This window comes from Teleopsis dalmanni, unplaced genomic scaffold (assembly GCF_002237135.1).
Source record: "Teleopsis dalmanni isolate 2A unplaced genomic scaffold, ASM223713v2 unscaffolded_contig_3293, whole genome shotgun sequence".
Lineage (NCBI taxonomy): Eukaryota > Metazoa > Arthropoda > Insecta > Diptera > Diopsidae > Teleopsis > Teleopsis dalmanni.
In genome coordinates, this window is record NW_024034675.1 from 1 (window position 1) to 5246 (window position 5246).

The window sequence follows — 5246 nt, forward strand, 5'->3', positions numbered from 1 at the left end:
TTTAGAGTATTTTCTATTTTCCATTTTCCATTTTCCATATTATATATAGTACGTAGTAACTAGTACGTATAAGAATAAGAATAAGAATAAGAATAAGAATAAGAATAAGAATAAGATTAAAATACTGGTAGATGTAGATTTTTTGAAACGCTTTCTTTGCCAACGACCATACCACGTTGAATACATCGGTTCTCGTCCGATCACCGAAATTAAGCAGCGTCGGGCGCGGTTAGTACTTAGATGGGGGACCGCTTGGGAACACCGCGTGTTGTTGGCTCCACAACACTTTTTTACTTTTTTCCTTTTTTTTGCGGTTTTAATTTTTTTTTATTTTATTTTGTTACTAATAATATTTTTCTTTATATCACATATCTATTATTTATTTATATAAAATGCAATTATTTAACTAATTTCTGCTGTATACGTATATTCGCATCATTTTTAATTTTGAAATTGTAATCGTGTCGTATACGAAATGCACGTAAGCTCAAGATTTGTTCAGTTCCATATAAAATGTACAATAGGCATGCATGCGAGTGCGAGTGCAAGTGTGAGTACGAGTGCCAGCGTGAATGAAAACCTTAAATGATAGAAAACTTTTCAAGTAAAATTACTAATTAAGAAGCTTTGCTTATATTCCTTGTCCTTATTGAATAAAATTTAATAAAACAACAATCTATTGATTGCGCCTATTTATTAGCACTAGCACTAGCACTAGCACTAGCACTAGCACTAGCACTAGCCCTAGCATTCAATGTTAAATTTTTTAATAAAAATATATAAGTATATATAAATAATTTTATTTCTTCTTCCTTAAAGATAAAATTAAAGTTAAAGTTAATATTGAAGTTAATATACAAGCAATAGAACTGACATAATAAAGCATGTAAAAATACAAACACCGGATATGTTCAATAACAGTTTTAGTTTAATTTTCCTATTCTGTTCATATTAACTTCACTAGAGAAGAAGAAAAAAGAAACTTTTCTATTTTATTTTAGCTTTGGAAATTGCTTTAGAGTATTTTCTATTTTCCATTTTTCATATAATATATAGTACGTAGTAAGTAGTACGTATAAGAATAAGAATAAGATTAAAATACTGGTAGATGTAGATTTTTTGAAACACTTTCTTTGCCAACGATCATACCACGTTGAATACATCGGTTTTCGTCCGCTCACTGAAATTAAGCAGCGTCGGGCGCGGTTAGTACTTAGATGGGGGACCGCTTGGGAACACCGCGTGTTGTTGGCTTCACAACACTTTTTTACTTTTTTACTTTTTTCCTTTTTTTTCCGGTTTTAATTTTTTTTATATTATTTTGTAAATAATAATATTTTTTTTTATACACCTATCTATTATTTATTTATGTAAAACGCAATTATTTAACTAATTTCTGCTGTATACGTGTACTCGCATCATTTTTAATTTTGAATTTTGAATTTTGAATTTTGAAAATCGTAATCGTGTCGTATACGCAATGCACCGTAAGCACAAGTTTTGTTCAGTTCCATATAAAATGTACAATAGGCATGTATGCGAGTGTGAGTGCGAGTGCAAGTGTGAGTACGAGTGCCAGCGTAAATGAAAACCTTAAATGTTAGAAAACTTTTCAAGTAAAATTACTATTTAAGAAGCTTTGCTTATATTCCTTGTCTTCATTGTATAAAATTTAATAAAACAACAATCTATTGATTGCGCCTATTTATTAGCACTAGCACCAGCACTAGCACTAGCACTAGCAGTAGCACTAGCATTCATATGTTAAATTTTTTAATAAAAATATAAGTATATATAATAATTTTATTCTTCCTTAAAGATAAAATTAAAGTTAAAGTTAATATTGAAGTTAATATTACAGGCAATAGTACTACATAATTAAGCATGTAAAATACAAACACGGATATGTTCAATAACAGTTTTAGTTTAATTTTTCTATTCTGTTCATATTAACTTCACTAGAGAAGAAGAAAAAAGAAACTTTTCTATTTTATTTTATTTAAATTGAAATGAAAAATAAAATAAAATAGCTTTGGAAATAGCTTTAGAGTATTTTCTATTTTCCATTTTCCATTTTCCATATAATATATAGTACGTAGTAAGTAGTACGTATAAGAATAAGAATAAGATAAAATAAAATTACTGTAGATGTAAGATTTTTTAGAAACACTATTCCTTTGCCAACGATCATACCACGTTGAATACATCGGTTTTCGTCCGCTCACTGAAATTAAGCAGCGTCGGGCGCGGTTAGTACTTAGATGGGGGACCGCTTGGGAACACCGCGTGTTGTTGGCTTCACAACACTTTTTTACTTTTTTACTTTTTTCCTTTTTTTTCCGGTTTTAATTTTTTTTATATTATTTTGTAAATAATAATATTTTTTTTTATACACCTATCTATTATTTATTTATGTAAAACGCAATTATTTAACTAATTTCTGCTGTATACGTGTACTCGCATCATTTTTAATTTTGAATTTTGAATTTTGAATTTTGAAAATCGTAATCGTGTCGTATACGCAATGCACCGTAAGCACAAGTTTTGTTCAGTTCCATATAAAATGTACAATAGGCATGTATGCGAGTGTGAGTGCGAGTGCAAGTGTGAGTACGAGTGCCAGCGTAAATGAAAACCTTAAATGTTAGAAAACTTTTCAAGTAAAATTACTATTTAAGAAGCTTTGCTTATATTCCTTGTCTTCATTGTATAAAATTTAATAAAACAACAATCTATTGATTGCGCCTATTTATTAGCACTAGCACCAGCACTAGCACTAGCACTAGCAGTAGCACTAGCATTCATATGTTAAATTTTTTAATAAAAATATAAGTATATATAATAATTTTATTCTTCCTTAAAGATAAAATTAAAGTTAAAGTTAATATTGAAGTTAATATTACAGGCAATAGTACTACATAATTAAGCATGTAAAATACAAACACGAATATGTTCAATAACAGTTTTAGTTTAATTTTTCTATTCTGTTCATATTAACTTCACTAGAGAAGAAGAAAAAAGAAACTTTTCTATTTTATTTTATTTAAATTGAAATGAAAAATAAAATAAAATAGCTTTGGAAATAGCTTTAGAGTATTTTCTATTTTCTATTTTCTATTTTCCATTTTCCATATTATATATAGTACGTAGTAAGTAGTACGTATAAGAATAAGAATAAGATTAAAATACTGGTAGATGTAGATTTTTTGAAACACTTCTTACCAACGATCATACCACGTTGAATACATCGGTTTTCGTCCGCTCACTGAAATTAAGCAGCGTCGGGCGCGGTTAGTACTTAGATGGGGGACCGCTTGGGAACACCGCGTGTTGTTGGCTTCACAACACTTTTTTACTTTTTTACTTTTTTCCTTTTTTTTCCGGTTTTAATTTTTTTTATATTATTTTGTAAATAATAATATTTTTTTTTATACACCTATCTATTATTTATTTATGTAAAACGCAATTATTTAACTAATTTCTGCTGTATACGTGTACTCGCATCATTTTTAATTTTGAATTTTGAATTTTGAATTTTGAAAATCGTAATCGTGTCGTATACGCAATGCACCGTAAGCACAAGTTTTGTTCAGTTCCATATAAAATGTACAATAGGCATGTATGCGAGTGTGAGTGCGAGTGCAAGTGTGAGTACGAGTGCCAGCGTAAATGAAAACCTTAAATGTTAGAAAACTTTTCAAGTAAAATTACTATTTAAGAAGCTTTGCTTATATTCCTTGTCTTCATTGTATAAAATTTAATAAAACAACAATCTATTGATTGCGCCTATTTATTAGCACTAGCACCAGCACTAGCACTAGCACTAGCAGTAGCACTAGCATTCATATGTTAAATTTTTTAATAAAAATATAAGTATATATAATAATTTTATTCTTCCTTAAAGATAAAATTAAAGTTAAAGTTAATATTGAAGTTAATATTACAGGCAATAGTACTACATAATTAAGCATGTAAAATACAAACACGGATATGTTCAATAACAGTTTTAGTTTAATTTTTCTATTCTGTTCATATTAACTTCACTAGAGAAGAAGAAAAAAGAAACTTTTCTATTTTATTTTATTTAAATTGAAATGAAAAATAAAATAAAATAGCTTTGGAAATAGCTTTAGAGTATTTTCTATTTTCCATTTTCCATTTTCCATATAATATATAGTACGTAGTAAGTAGTACGTATAAGAATAAGAATAAGAATAAGAATACTGGTAGATGTAGATTTTTTTGAAAACACTTTCTTTGCAACGATCATACCACGTTGAATACATCGGTTTTCGTCCGCTCACTGAAATTAAGCAGCGTCGGGCGCGGTTAGTACTTAGATGGGGGACCGCTTGGGAACACCGCGTGTTGTTGGCTTCACAACACTTTTTTACTTTTTTACTTTTTTCCTTTTTTTTCCGGTTTTAATTTTTTTTATATTATTTTGTAAATAATAATATTTTTTTTTATACACCTATCTATTATTTATTTATGTAAAACGCAATTATTTAACTAATTTCTGCTGTATACGTGTACTCGCATCATTTTTAATTTTGAATTTTGAATTTTGAATTTTGAAAATCGTAATCGTGTCGTATACGCAATGCACCGTAAGCACAAGTTTTGTTCAGTTCCATATAAAATGTACAATAGGCATGTATGCGAGTGTGAGTGCGAGTGCAAGTGTGAGTACGAGTGCCAGCGTAAATGAAAACCTTAAATGTTAGAAAACTTTTCAAGTAAAATTACTATTTAAGAAGCTTTGCTTATATTCCTTGTCTTCATTGTATAAAATTTAATAAAACAACAATCTATTGATTGCGCCTATTTATTAGCACTAGCAGTAGCACTAGCATTCATATGTTAAATTTTTTAATAAAAATATAAGTATATATAATAATTTTATTCTTCCTTAAAGATAAAATTAAAGTTAAAGTTAATATTGAAGTTAATATTACAGGCAATAGTACTACATAATTAAGCATGTAAAATACAAACACGGATATGTTCAATAACAGTTTTAGTTTAATTTTTCTATTCTGTTCATATTAACTTCACTAGAGAAGAAGAAAAAAGAAACTTTTCTATTTTATTTTATTTAAATTGAAATGAAAAATAAAATAAAATAGCTTTGGAAATAGCTTTAGAGTATTTTCTATTTTCTATTTTCTATTTTCCATTTTCCATATTATATATAGTACGTAGTAAGTAGTACGTAGTAAGTAGTACGTATAAGAATAAGAATA

The 5246-nt window shown here is 28.2% G+C and overlaps 1 non-coding gene and 4 pseudogenes across 1 annotated transcript; all 5 read left to right on the forward strand.

Annotated features, from left to right (window-relative positions):
• The first annotated feature begins 158 nt into the window (after positions 1 to 158).
• LOC119665039 lies at positions 159 to 277 on the forward strand. The gene has a single exon (XR_005251328.1). It is a non-coding gene; the product is annotated as a 5S ribosomal RNA (ribosomal RNA).
• Positions 278 to 1135: 858 nt separating this feature from the next.
• On the forward strand, positions 1136 to 1254 carry LOC119665040 (annotated as a pseudogene).
• Positions 1255 to 2179: 925 nt separating this feature from the next.
• On the forward strand, positions 2180 to 2298 carry LOC119665041 (annotated as a pseudogene).
• A 922-nt stretch (positions 2299 to 3220) lies between these two features.
• Positions 3221 to 3339, forward strand: LOC119665042 (annotated as a pseudogene).
• Positions 3340 to 4258: 919 nt separating this feature from the next.
• On the forward strand, positions 4259 to 4377 carry LOC119665043 (annotated as a pseudogene).
• Positions 4378 to 5246: the final 869 nt, after the last annotated feature.